This window comes from Chionomys nivalis, chromosome X (assembly GCF_950005125.1).
Source record: "Chionomys nivalis chromosome X, mChiNiv1.1, whole genome shotgun sequence".
In the NCBI taxonomy this organism is placed as follows: domain Eukaryota; kingdom Metazoa; phylum Chordata; class Mammalia; order Rodentia; family Cricetidae; genus Chionomys; species Chionomys nivalis.
Genome location: NC_080112.1, coordinates 66205765 through 66221660, shown reverse-complemented (window position 1 = coordinate 66221660; position 15896 = coordinate 66205765).

The window sequence follows — 15896 nt, the reverse complement described above, 5'->3', positions numbered from 1 at the left end:
TGCCAGGCAGTGGTGGTGCACACTTTTAATCCCAGCACTAGGTAGGGAGAGGCAGACAGATCTGTGAGTTCAAAGCCAGAATGCTCTACAAAAACTAGTTCCAGGACAGGCTCCAAAGCAGCACAGAGAAACCCTGTCTCAAAATAAATAAATAATAAATAAATAAATAAATAATTTTCAGTAAAACATGACAATCTATGAAAAGAAATGGGGAACTATGAACTAGATACAAGAAAATAGACACTCCAAAGAATTTGACTGAGATGTTTTATTTAACAGAAATGAAATAAAATTAGTTGTTACAGATATGCTCACACAAGCAAAATGATTCACAATTAAATAACAGATTGGTCTACAGATAAAGCTTCTTGGTGTCATAATTGACAACCTGAGTACAAATCCTAAGTCCAACATCATGGAAGGAAACAACTTACTCCTGGAAGATGTCCATTGACCTCTACATATGCAGCATGGCATACAAATACACACACACACACATACACACACACACAGAGAGAGAGAGAGAGAGAGAGAGAGAGAGAGAGAGAGAAAATTACTTAATAAAAATCTACAAATGTAGAAATCTCAGGTTAGAAAAATTTTTATCAAAAGGAAATAATAACAGAGACAACATTTTATATTGAGCATGTCATTTTTATTTAAAGTTTTATATTTCATGCAAGAGCACTATATAACATTTCAACTACACACCCCTTCTTCTTAATTCTGTGTAGTCACTCACTCCCAAATTCACATCATCTCCTTTAATATTCTCTCTCTCTCTCTCTCTCTCTCTCTCTCTCTCTCTCTCTCTCTCTCTTCTGTCTGTCTGTCTCTCTCTCTCACACACACACATATACACGCACACACTACTAAATCTTTTTAGTATTATCTGCATATAAATGTCCCTAGGACTGACAATTTCACATTGGATAAACACCTATCAGGATGCTTGTCCCTGGGGAAGACTGAATCTCCTTCTCCCAGCATACATTGATTGCCTGTAGTGAAGTCTTATGAAACTTCCCTCATCATGCTGCCATGTCAACTGATAGTGTCATCATATAGTTCTTGTTTAGGCAATTAAACTATTAAGATTATAAAGATGCTTGCTCAATCATACCACAAGGACACTTGCTCAACAATGTTCATAGTAGGGGAGGGGAGGGGAGATGAGAACATGAGGGAGCAGGATGGTCTAGAGGGAGAGGGACAGAGTGAGAGAACAATGAAGAAACGATCTTTATAGAGAGAGTCACTATAGGGTTGGGAAGAAACTTGATGCTAGAGAAATTTCTATGAATCCTCAAGAATGACCCCAGGTAAGATTCCAAGCAATGGTGTTGAAGGTTCCTTAACTGGTCTTTTCCTGTAATCAGATTGATGAATATCCCAACTATTATCATAGAGCCTTTATGTAGTAACTGATGGAACCAGATGCAGATATCCACAACGAGCACCAAGACAAGCTCCAGCAATCCAATTGAAGAGCAAGAGGAGTGAATATATGAGCAAGGACGGTCAAGATCATGATGGAGAAGCCGACAGGCTGTTGAACCAAGCTTGTGAACCTCATGAACTCTAGACCAACAGCTTTGGAGCCTCCATGGGACAGAACTAGGCCATCCACATGTGGGAGACAGTGGTGAAACTTGGACTACCTGAGAGGCCTCTGGCAGTAGGACCAAGATCTACCTCTGATACATGAGCTGGCTTGGTGGAGCCCATTCCCTTTGGTGGGATGCCATACTCAACCTTAATGCAGTGGGGAGAGGCTTGCTCCTGTCCCAACTTAATGTGACAGACTTTGTTGACTTCCATCTTACCTGTTAGGATGAATGGAAGGAGCTTGGGCTGGGGGTAACGTGAAGGTGGATAGGAGGAAGAGTGGTGGTATGTAGATCTGTAGTTGGAATATAAAGTGAAATTTAAATAAAGAAATAATAAGTAAATAAGTAAGATTATGTGAATGCAAATTCCAATAGTCACCCTTTATTTTTAAAAGGAATCCTTTAAAATTTCTGTAATTGAAAATTTATCTGCAAAACCACCATTTAGACACTGTGGAGAAACTCTGACTACAAAAAACTTTTATTCCTTTTGTCCTGGTCCAGATATAAACCTTTTTATTGATCCTCTATTTTCTCTTGCTTCCTTCCTCTGATGATCTATAGCTCCTTACTGTTTCTGCTATATCATTTTGGTATACACTCCTGGCAATGGGACCAGTCACTGTCATCTTGAATCTACTCTTTGCCAACTTCCTTGCACAGACCCACACTGTCTCTCTTGCCTCCACTTCTCCCCTTTCCTCAGTCTTCCTTGGAAGTCTCTCAATTATTTTTCAAAAGTTTCTACAGGAATTCAGGATGACAATGGTATGACCCATTTCAAGTGATTACATTAAAACTCCTGCTAAGTGACCAGAGAATCCCCTTCTATAGAGATTGTCCTTTTCAATTGATCTAGAAGTACCCAATCCAGCAAAGACTCTCCTCAGCTGGAAACAGCTATGATGATCCTAGTAAGTATTTTCTATATCTGTTTCGAATTTGGAATGATAGTTTTTGTTAAACAACTATACTTCACTGTTTCCCTTATGGCCAGAAGATCAGGACTCCAAGAGGAAATGTGCTGATCCTTTATAAAAACATTTTTCTGGTCCTTATAAAAAGTCACAAACATTTTTTTTTTCACAGTCATTCTCTCATCCATCTGCATGGTCATATGTGTTAACAATCCAAATCACTGAAATTAGGCTTCTCCAGCATGTGCCTGCCAATAAACATGACCCTGCCTGTCTAAGGTTAAAAAAGAAAAGTTAAAATAGATGAAAGGAATATTCATTAAAGGGATTAAATAATAAATTTGTTGTGAGAAATAAAAATATCACAAAACTTAATGACAAATCAAGAAATACTGTGTCAGCTAAAACACAGAGATAAAAAAGAGATAAAATGTGAGGCTTTATTAGGATACCAGGATATGTACAATGAGAGAACAAGAACAAAAGATAAACAGAAAAAGGGGAAAGCACTTAAAGAAACAATAGGTGAATTCTTCACAAATTCATTTTAAAACAATACTCCACTTAGTAAGGAACATCAACAAATATAATTAGTAAAATGCTGTTACTCAAAGATGAAAAAGAATCTTGAAATAGCAAGGCAACCCTAATAAAATTAACAGCTAACATCAGAAACAACAAAGTAAAAAAGAAACATTCTTAGTGCTTAAAGAAAAAAATCAACCAAATAACTTACATACAGCAAAATTATCCTTAAAAGCCAATATGACAGTCTCAGATGAATAGAAGCAGTTGCTGCTGTTGTAATACCTACTTTACAAGAAACAGTAAAGATAGTTCTTCAGCAGTAAGCAAATGATGCCAGATAGTGATTCAAACTCACCTGAACAAAAAGCACATATGTGTTTGAATACTATTGTTTATAAGACACAGCCTATTAAATCATTGTTATGAAGATGGAGCTTTAATATATTTACTAAAATGAGCAAAGTACAAAGAAAGAAATAATAGAAAACATCACTTATATGTAGAATTTAAGAAAGTTGAACTCATGGAAATAGAGTAGCATAAAAGTTACAAGAAGCTGTGGAAAGAGTGATAACAAAACATCAATGTGGACAAAGTTTTAGTTAGAAGGATTAAGTTCTGGTATTCTATTACACAAAATCATGAATATGATTAATAATAACATGCTGTGTGTTTCAAAATAGCTATATGGAAGAAATTTAAATCAGTTTAATTGATAGATATACTAATTAGCTTGATTTTATTATTTTATAATATATCGAGGTATCATATTATATCACATAATTACTTGTTATAAATATAATAATAACAAATAAATGATATATTACTGTGTCCTCAACATAAAAATATGTCTTATATAATATACACATAGATAATTTTTCAAAAACACCACAAGGCAGGTATACAGAGTAACATATTTTAAATAATAATAACTGAATTTTTGAGTTTGTAATATTAGTACACATAAGCAAGCAATTGTACTATTGAAAAGGTAAAATAAATAGAATATATACAGCAACACTTCTCAGTATTACTAGAAGTAAGCAGGTATGAATTTGAAGTAATATTAATCTCTGAATGCTGGAAAAATGCTCTTATTGAGAAAAATCTTTGTGACCGTGGACTCGACTAAAAATCTCTAGATATAGCAACAAAACCATGAAAACTAAATGAAAATATATTTAAATGTGAATTTATCAATTTTAAAATTTTGTGTCTAAAAATGCTATCAGAAAAATGGAAAAGAGTTAGATTTGTTGGTGCATTTGTGTGATAGAGGCAGGAGGCCATGACTTTGAGGTCAGTAAGGAATATATAGTGAGATGCTCTCAAAATCAAATCAAAACAAAACAAAAAACTAAAAAAAGGGAGAGGGCAGTAGAAAAACAACAAACGAGAGAAATAATTTAAAGCATATGTCCAAATAGAGACTTGCATCAAGAATATATATTTTAGCGGGGCGGTGGTGGTACACGCCTTTAATCCCAGCACTCATGAGGCAGAGGCAGAGGCAGGCGAATCTCTTTGAATTCGAGGCCAGCCTGGTCTCTACAAGAGCTAGTTCCAGGACAGGCTCCAAAGCTATAGAGAAACCCTGTCTCGAAAAAAAAATGAATATATAACTTAACAACAAAAAAATCTTTATCCAGGTAAAAATACACAAAAGATTAAAGAGTAGATACATAAATGTTTATAATAACATTGTTTGAAAGCTTCAAATACTTGAACCGGACTCTCTGAATGTGGCGGACAATGAGAGCTGATGAGAGGCCAAGGAGAATGGCACAGGAACTTTCATCTGGCGATAGATCGAGAGAGAGACAGAGACCCAAATTGGAGCAACGGTCTGAGCTCTTAAGGTCCAAATGAGGAGCAGAAGGAGGGAGAACATGAGCAAGGAAGTCAGGACCACGAGGGGTGCACCCACCCACTGTGACAGTGGAACTGATCTATTGGGAGCTCTCCAAGGCCAGCTGGACTGGGACTGAATAAGCATGGGTTGAAACTGGACTCTCTGAACATGGCGGACAATGAAGGCTGATGAGAAGCCAAGGACAATGGCACTAGGTTTCGATCCTAATACATGAACTGGCTTTGTGGGAGCTTAGCCTGTTTGGATGCTCACCTTCCTGGGCCTGGATGGAAGTGGGAGGACCTTGGTCTTCCTGTAGGGCAGGGAATTTGGACTGCTCTTCAGTATCGAGAGGGAGGGGGAATGGACTGGGGGGAGGAGAAGAGGAGGGGGGATTGGGGAGGGGAGTGGGGGGAGGGGGCAATGTGTGGGAGGAGGGGGAGGGAAATGGGAAACGGGGAGCAGTTGGAAATTTTATTAAAATAAAAAAAAATAACAGAGAAAAAAATAAAAAAAAAAAAGAAAAAAAGAAACTTCATGAACAAATAAAGAAAATGTGGTACGTTGACATGATGGGGTATCATTCAACAATAAAAAGAATATCACAATACTACAAAATGTATTTAAGTCATGAAAAAAGGCTGAGAAGTCATTCATCAAATATGTTATATAATTCCAGTCATATATAATTAAAATGTGAAAATTCAATATAAAGAAAATTGATTAGTGATTATTTAGGGACATAAGAATGCACTAAATGATGCTTTCTAAAGGCCATGGTATTTCTTTTTTATATGATAAATACTTCCTGAAGTTTGGGGGATGATGGTGGTGCACATGTATACATACTTAAATAATTCAAGTGTGCACTTTATTTATTTATTTATTTATTTATTTATTTATTTATTTATTTATTTGGGTTTTTCGAGACAGGGTTTCTCTGTGGTTGTGGAGCCTGTCCTGGAACTAGCTCTTGTAGACCAGGCTGGTCTCGAACTCACAGAGATCCGCCTGCCTCTGCCTCCCGAGTGCTGGGATTAAAGGCGTGCGCCACCACCGCCCGGCAAGTGTGCACTTTAAATAGATGAATTCTATCATTTGCATGCAATATTTTAAAAGCTATTTTCGAAAAAACAACTAATTAAAACAAAATTACATGGATATGGTATGCACAAGTGAGGTATTTTATTATCATTACAAAATTATTAATCAATAAGTAAAGGCAATTAAATACTAATATGTAAAACCTCTAGAGATAAGAGTCCTAAAAATGAGTAAGAGCCTGATTTCAGTGATTAAGAATCTTAATTTCAATAGTTAGCCAATGTTAGTAGCTAAACCAAAGGTACAAAATGCTTTAGAAGTATATTGCTTGTGAACACTCAAAGGACCAGAGCTAATGCAAACAAATAAGAGAGGAAATCAAGATAGAGGAAATTACAGAAATTTACATGGGGTCTACACAAGTTTTTTTAAGCTACTGATTCTCTACTGTGGCTACATATCGAGATTATCAGGGGACGTTTTAAGTTAGTAAGCCTGGGAGGTGGAACCTGAATCTTGGCATTTTTAACATTTCCTGTAGGAGAATAAGGGATTGCCAGAATGGAAAACTTCTAGTCTAGGCCAATTGAAACTGGATATGGCCAAAACAGAAAGAACCAAGGGAGATTTTCCACCTGGAGAATTGATCTAATTAGGACTTTTGGTAAACTTTGGGGGCTGTATGGAGCCAAACACTTGGGCATAGCTTGTCGAGTTAATTGTCAAGTCTAACTCCTGCACTATAGCCCCGCCTTTCCCCATTTGATTTGTTGTGCTAATGTTCACAAAAGGGAAAGATTTCATTTCATATTGCAATGAGACATTACCAGATCCAAGGTCAGACTCCACATCAGTGCCCTTTGCTGTGCCCCACAGCCTTGCTGCTTCACAGTCTGAAATTAGGTTTAAGAGGCAGGCAATTCTTAAATGGGCTATTAATGCATTCAGTCCTATTCCCCAATTCTTCTTCCAAACTTGCCTGAGGGCTTCAAATCTTTATCTTAAATACTGCTCTTTCAAAGCTACATTACATAATCAGTTCAGCAATAAACCTTTCAAGTTATATGGCTTTTAGTCAAAGCAAATCTTTTGGCCTGGTTTTCTTGCCAAGACTCATGACTCCTGCCTGTCTCATCCAATGAGCACAGTAATAAATCTCCTTTGCTGAATGCCAACAGCATGCTAGGCACTGTAAGACACTTGGGACTTGGGAGATGGTGAAGAAGTTGTAGCTTGAGTCTGGTGTCTTGTTTACTTTATCCTGCCCTTTCACCCTTTTGAAGATGTTAAACACCCCTTACTTATAGCTAACTATTTCCAGTGTCTACAATTGCTGTTTTTAAATGCAAATTTGTTCCACATTATTTATCATCAAGCTGAAATTCTCTCTTTTATTGCTCAATCTCCTTGTTCCCTACTTTCCCTGCTCATAGAGATATATGTTCAGTGTTATACGTATATGTTGGTACCTATTGAAAATTATCCAATTCTTTGGTTAGCTTTTTAAAATCTGTTTGTGTGACATCTTTGCTACTTTACTTGCTTTTTCCCAGAGTAGATAAAACCCTCTCGGTTACAATTGCTTCTACCAGCCCCATTAATACTTAGTTCTTACATTTACATAGTAGACTGTGATAAACAAATAGGAACAAGTTTTCTTGTCATGACCATATTAATTTTTTTTACCCTAAAACAAGCAAAGGGTTATTGAAAGTCCTAAATTCTGCCTTAGCTAACAGCAGTGCTCCAGGATAGGGAGAGGCAAGAAGCAGACCGAACTTTGAACATTTCTACTTCGTAGGCTAAGGTGTTTCATGTCATTTTTTTTTTTTTTACTGTTTGCTTCTGTCAGCATGTATTGTTAGAAAATTCCCCATCAAAGATTCAGAGGAATCAGCACTGAGATTTCAGAATGTCTTGAGCCCACTGCACAGAGTCACACTTCAAAGATGAGTCATAAATGATTGTCCCATTGTCTTCAAGTACACAGGATACAGACAACAAAGAACTAGACATGACTGTTAGACTCTACTGAGAAAGAGCTGAGGTAGTTTAGAAACTCAAATGAGATGCAAAGATTCCATTATCATCTTTTCAATTTCATAATTCCCCATGGTTTTTATTTTCTGTAATGATCATCTCTGATTCACTACTTTCTCATTTCTAATGTTAATTCAATGATTTGAGTTCCTGATCATATCCATTTGGTCATAAGTATAGATTACATTTATAGGACTTTGTATATAGGAATGTATAGGCGTGTAGGTTTAACTACAAACTCCGGGTAAACTTTTGTAAACAATTTACCTTCCTCAGCCACAATTTGCTCATATGAATATATATGTGTGTGTGTGTGTGTGTGTGTATTGTAGATTTGATCTGATTAAAGTATCTTTAACTTAGTGTGGACAAGATAAATGGTAAGTTTTTCTCTTTAATTCCAAAGAACTGTTGTGTGACATCCACTTCATGAATAGGCCATAGCTTAGCTGAATCTCAACACTAAAGACTTTTGTTTGGGTCCAAGGGCCTAGAAAATATTAACAGTCAATACTTATCTAAAACTTTGTATGTGCCTGGACACTGAGACATGAGTCATTGCACTTAATCTTCATGACATCCCTATAATTTAGGGCATTATTTCTCTTCAACAAATAGTGCAATTGAGATATAGCATGACTCAGAAACTTGCACAAGATGTGTAGCTAGTAATTGATAGCACCATGTTCAGAACCAAAGCAGACCAACTGCAGAGCCTTCTCTCTTAAGTGTTACTCTATGCCTGGAAATATTAGACTTGGCTTAAGTGGATCAAATGCTAACTTAAAACTCCCAAATACTGAACTTCTGGGCCTGTCCAAAGATTTGGAGGCCAAAGTCACACTGTTCAGAGTTCCCTAACTGATTATGGAAACATTTCTTCTTCACCTTTGTGTCTAATAACTTAGGACTGAGAAGAGAGAAGCGTTTTGCAATTATCTGGCAGTGGAGTATGATCTGTAAGAATTACCAAAATGTACTTTGCTCTCAACACAGCTACTGCCACCAATTTGGTACTGTAAGAGCCAAAATCCTTCTCTGGCCTGGAAAGCAGTCAGTATCCCCTCTAGCCCTCACTGTAGTAATTGTGATAACTGATACTTGCTTAAAGTTGAAAATGTGTTTAGGTGGATGGAAACTTCTGTGATTGATGAAGACCTTGGGTGCAGGCTTGTAGTGTGGCCTTGTATAATCCATTCCTAGGCATGCCAAGAAGCTCCCTGGAAGGGCTCCCTCTGCAGGCAACCATGTACAGCCAGCTGTTAGTTGTGTTTTAAAAACTTCATTCCCTAGAACTATCTCTAGGGCATAAAGTGTTGATTCCTATCCCTATCAACCCAAAGCCTGCTAGTAGAGAATGCAGGAATGCAGGGATATTGATGGCAAGTACTAGATAGCTTAGGATCATATAGAGTCTTCATTAGGTCTGGCCCAACTAAACCTGCTACTTATAGATTTGAGGGGGAATCTTGAGAAAAACAAAAAAACAAAAAAAACCTTTTCTTCTCTGAGCTTCAGTTTCCGTGTCCCGTGTCTGTACAACAAAGATACTGGACTAGGGCAGTCATTGTGTCATTATTATGGACAGTAATTACCGAAAATGCAATTATAAAGTAACAAAGACAAATACATACAGCAAAACAAAACATAATGGGATGCTTGAGAATAAGGAAGAATTCAATAGGCCAAGCAAAGGACGGTTAAACAAACCCATCTCAGTCTCCCGTGGGCTCTGGGATGAAAACACTAACTGACTACTAAGTTTTGAGGAGAATCAGAATTGGATTCCATTCCTCCCAATCCCTAACTCTAAGGACAAAAATGCAAGAGGAGGCTGGAAAGGCAGTATCTTCATTCAGTTCCCAGTACCCACGTTGGATTCTTAACTCCTGTAACTCAAAGTTCAGGGAACCCAACACTCTTCTGATCTCTCTAAACACATGTACACATCACACACACACATGCACACACACACACACACACATGAACAGTCTAGTGAGTTGTCACAACTGTCTTTTATTCTTGGGCTACTAAGGATGAACTATATGTCTTCTTCCAATTTAGTGGTCAAACCGTAGCCATTGTTCATGGAAAAAAATGAATAAAAAGCAAATTAAAATGATGGGACATATTTTTCCAATAAGTCTATACCTCTTTAAAATTGGCTTGTGATTTAGGAAGTGTGTAGAGTATTGCTTAAGGTCTAGTCACTATATGAGAGTGGCCAATGTAATAAGGATATGGAATATTGGCCAAGACAGAAACAGCACTATAGCTTTTTTTTCTTTTCTTTGAGCTTAGAAGCACAACAATAGATCTTCCAACAATTTGCCCTTGCATTTTGTCCTAGCAGGAAAACAGACAATGCATACAAATTAGGAGAAATCAAGGAGTGTTTAATAAAAAGACTATTTGCAAATCTGTATCTTCAAGCCATGAGGTCTAGAAAAAGTGAAGAAGAGAGTTAGTGAAATTTGGAGAGCAAGAGGACTGCTTTGACAGCAATGTTGGGTTTTGTGTTGAGAGTCACAGCTAACTATAGCTGACACTGCAGAAAAGGGACATCAAGACCCCAACTTCCTTCTCTATATGTTGTCATTGTTTTATTTTGACAGAGGTTAGTATAAGTAAACCCACCTGGAATCCAGAGGTACTGAATTTTATTATGCTACAAAGAAGATTCCTAAGATAGAAAAGGAGGAGAATAAATAGTGGGCTCAAAGAGGAAAAAGAAAGCTAGCCATCTCTGCTGGTGAATGCAGCTCCCTGTGCAGCCGTACCCCACAACCAAATATGTGCTAATTTTCATTGCCTTTACTAACATTCTTTCAGATCTAAATGCTCTGACTTCATTTTTGAGTCTCCAGAGTAAAACTTTACAGTTTCCAAAGCTTCCAGTATAAGATATTCCCAGGCATCTTTGTCTCCAGAGATCCACTATTCCAAAACCGTCTAGGAATATTTGTTCTTAATCTCCAATGACCCTCCTTCCCTTTATGTTGCAGGTAACATAAATGCTTCTGATTTAGGGCAGATTTTGGGCCTCCTGCTTCTCTGTCCACCATAAGGCAAGATGTTGGTACACTACAAATAATGATAAAAGATGGGTACAACACAGCAAAAGCATTACTCACTGACCAAACCAAAAAAATCAGAGTTAGAGACAGTTGCAAGATTGGAGAAATAGAAGGATTCTAAGTTGGAGGCAAATCTGGTTGTCTTTTACTAATATGGTCATCTAAAGACCAATGTTGACCTCATTCATGATTCACCAAAGGCAGAGATGTCCACTTTCTGTTTTATTAACACTCGTCTCTCTGGAAACTTCTCTACACATGACAAACAGGTGATGCAGGGGTAATCAAGTGAAACAAGACATCAAATTGTCAATACAGGCCAGTTTTTGTTCTTTATTTTTTAATTTATTAATCTATTGGGCATAACTGTACAAAAATCCCTGTATTTCTTCCAAAAGTAGCTCCTGAGATTCCTTTGAGATTCCAAATGAAAAATGGATTCACTCTACAATTCTGGATAGGTATGGTGGCACAAATATTTAATCTTAACTCTCAGGAAGCAGAAATAGACAAATCTCTGGTCTATAGAGCAAGTTCCAGATTATTTTAATAGGTTTATAGTTGGACGCTGTCTCCAAAACAAACACACAAAACAATAACAACAAATGAGAAGTTCTTTTTCAATGGTGTGTATACATGAGTAGCAGAGGGGCTAGTACATGTATTTGTAGTAGACCTTTAGCTGAACACTGTGTGAACCAACATAAATGACTGCATGTGAGAAAGTAAAGGGGAAAATATGAGAACATGTGAAAAGGTATGAGTGAAAATAAATAGGGGATATATAAAAGTGTCTTGGTATTTATGTAAGAATTAACATGATTATTTAGAAATTGCATGAGAGAATCCGGGGAGTAAATATAAATATCAGCAAGTGTGTGAGATTACCGTTTTGTGAGAGAATGAGCATATTAATAGTATGCACATATAAATAGGTGTAAATGTATAGGAAACATACAGGCTGAATCTTCTTTTTTTTGGGGGGGGGGTTGAGACAGGGTTTCTCTGTGGTTTTGGAACCTGTCCTGGAACTAGCTCTTGTAGACCAGGCTGGTCTCGAACTCACAGAGATCTGTCTGCCTCTGCTTCCCAAGTGCTGGGATTAAAGGCGTGTGCCACCACCGCCCGGCCAGGCTGAATCTTCTAAAATCACCATTTTACAAGCTCACGACACTTTAAAATTGGAAATTTCTTATATTTCAGCTTTCTGAAATATAAGAAATGTGTATGCATAGATAAGTATATGTATATGTTCAAGCAGATGTTTCGTGTGAATGAACTGTGTGAAATCAAGCATATGCATGTTTGTAGAACCTGTGTAAATATGAGTCTACATGTGAGTTCATATGTGTGTGTGTGTATGTGTGTGTGTGTGTGTGAGAGAGAGAGAGAGAGAGAGAGAGAACACGGAGAATCTAGTCTTTGGTCTCTGTGCTAGTGAACACATGCAGTCCTTCAACTCAGAACTTTCCCAGCAAACAAGCCTTCCAAACTGAAATTTTCCACACAGGCTTTTCCACCCCAAAGGAGGCTTTATTTATTTTTTCTTTTTGCTCTGAGTCTTACGCCTAGCCACTCTGGACTGAGAAGAGGAGTAAGTGCCCAGCTCTACTCAGAGAATAATTGGGAACATTTTGCTACACACAGAAAACTGGAAAATGACTGGCGTGTGGGGCTGAAACAGTGCAGGTTGTAGCCGGCAAGACAAAGGGCCCCTCGGCTACTTTATTTGTTCTCTTTAAAAGTAGCCCCTAAGTGACTGAAATATCGCTCGCCACCACAAGCAGTATGAAATTTCACCACCAGTTGGAGTTATGTAACTGTCTCTATGGCAACCAAAGCCCATAAACAGGCAGTATCATTGTTGGCCTGTTACATAGCAGTGGTTTTAATGCCCCCACCATTCTTCCCCTTCAGTCCTTTCCAGGTTGTTTTCCACTTTTATCTCCTTCCTTCTAATTTCCTTTCCTGTCAAAGGTAAGAAAATTAAATATAGAACAAAATGAGTGAAAACTGGAGCTTTTTAAGCAATGGGTGCGCATGAGGTTAGTCCTCTGAAGTGCAGGGAAGGTGCTCAGCTTGCCTGCAGGCCAACTAACACGAGGGAAATTACTGCCTCCCACCACTGTAACACAAACCACAGACATGTATTCTGTGGTAGCTACAATAGAAGGAAAACCAGACAAGCTGAAAAGAAAGCAGACAGGGGGGCCAAGAGAAACCCAGAAAAATTTGAACTTCTGTGAGTTCTTGCTTTTAGTGTTTCTAGAACTTTTGGAGTAACAGCAAGATGGGGAACATATTGGTAACAGGTGTTTCTGATCTTGACAGAATGGAGCTTGGGGAAATGGGAATGAAACCTTCCACAGCAATATCTCTGCTTTCTCCACATCTTGGGAATACATTGTTTTCCTCACCCAGATCAAAAGGCAGGCTTAATCAAATGGTGCAACACGGGGCCCTGAGGTTTGTAAATATTGATTCCTAGATCCTTCTCTTCGCAGCTGTGTGATTACAGAGAGTGAAAAATATCTTTAGATTTCTCATTAGCTGAGAAAGTGTTCTTCAATCCCCTGCTCTGATATTTACCTCAGACATAATCCATTTCAACCATTAATTACTTAGAAATAAAACTATTTGACTCTTTGTGAAGTCTCTACAGATCTTTCCTCTGACTCTGGGACTCACTAGATGCTTGCTATTTTCTTTTCTCCTGAGAAGCCCTCCAAATACCATAACACCCCTGAGACTTCATAATTTCTAGTCAAACAGTATCATTTCTTTCACTTATTCCTCATGAGCCTTGGCATCTTATTTTTTATTCTGATCACTTCCTTGTGTTCAAGTTCATGGTTTATTATCTCCCCATTAAAGTTTGAGCCTCAGTTATTGACACAGTCTTCCCAGCTTAGGTCTAGCCAATTAGTTATGTAGTAAATTCCAGGAATTGGACTGTAGTCCAGGGTTGGAGAAACGAAACATAGAAAAGAGAGAGGGTGGTGAAAGAACATTGATTTTTCTAGATTCGATTTCTGTAATTGTGAAAAACAAAACCAAAAACTTGGCATTGGAGGCTTTTGCCTTGATTTCAATGCTTATCTGCTTACTCACATTTCCACACCCATCATTACCTGAACCCTGGCATGTCTTCTGCATGTGTGATAAGCATAGATAGCAACCACAGTAGCCTGCTTTGTTTCTGCCTTGATGCCCAGAAATAATAGTCTTGCTAAGAGTTGAGTATAGCTAATTTTGATGTCCACATATATGTTAATCCTTATAAAAGCAGAACAGGTCCACGGCTTTTTTTGAGGGGGGGGTGGTTTGAATAGAGTTACTATTCTGTGATTACTTTGAAACTACCTTTCTAACTGAGACAGTGTCAAAAACAGCAGCTAGTGTCAAGTGTCATATGTAATTAAAAAATGAAAGAATCTATTAGTTAAGCTTTCAGTCCTGTCTACTGTTTTTGACAGTAGTGTTTCCAGTTTCTTCATATAAAGGGCAGAAGAATATATAAAAATTTAACTTCAATCTCCACTTACATGGATAAGCACATTGACTTTATATATAGCCTATGTGTGTTTTAAGAGGTTTTGAATGGTGGCAAATATCACAGAGGGTCTAAAGTCCTCTTCAACCTACTCTCCATCAATCCACTCTTTTGGTTCAGGATAAGTTTTCTTCAGAGTTCTGTGTATATGTGTGCATGTGTGCATGCTGGTGAAGAAGAACAAATATGGGCTTCACCTGAGTCTTAGGTACCTTATTTTCAAAATAGAAACAATGTTCTCTTCCAAAGCTGGTGCTCATCAAGATAGTGAGAAGAGGTTTAAAAGTAAAAGGTGTGTGTGGATATGGCAGCGCAATCTATTATACAAATGCTTGGGAGCCAATGGAAGAAAGTTCACTTTGTCTTTGAAGCCAAATTAGGCTATAGATACACTGTTTTAGAGATTGAAAAAGCATTCATTTAACAATAAAATTTCACATAAATATAAATAAATAGACATATTCATTAGCAATTCAGAGTTACACCATGCCAATGAGAAAGAAAACCTTGGTAAAATGGAGCATAGGAAGGTTGCCAGAAGTTTGAAAAGGCCATTTCTTCAGATATCTAAAGAGTTGAGAAATGAAGAGTCTGTGTGCGTCTAGCTGCAAAATTTCCATGTGTCAGGGGATCTGGAAGTATGAAGACACCTCATACTTAGTTGGTATTTCCAAAACAGACATAATGAAAATCCAGAGAATTTGAGGATGTTCCTCAGAATATTCAGTGTCATCTGTTTCCACAAAAATACAGTTGAGCCAATCAAGAGTTGATTGATAAGGAAACTATTGTTTTTTGAATATTTAAACAATATGCTTATGATGATGTTACATAATTTCATACACGTTGATCTAATTTACTTCTAATAATTTATACATGACTCTTTTCATGCCCCCTATCAAGGTAGGGAACATCATTTCAGTTTATGGAGAGAACAATGTTGATATCAGACTGATGTATTCCAGTTATCCTAGCTATAAATGAAAATACTCATATTTGGTCTTTAGAGTGTCTTTAATAAGACTGCCTTCTAATCAAGGTGAACAGAGTCTATTCCTCACAATTAAGAAATGCCACCGGGTGGTGGCGGCACATGTATTTAATCACAGCACTCGGGAGGTAGAAGCAGGCTGATTCCTGTGAGTTCAAGACCAGCCTGGTCTACAAGAGCTAGTTCCATGACAGCAAGGGCTGTCACACAGAGAAAGCCTGTATCAAAAACAAAAAGCAGGGGAGGGGGCAGAAGAGATGTCTTACAGAATTGTACTGTTAAGC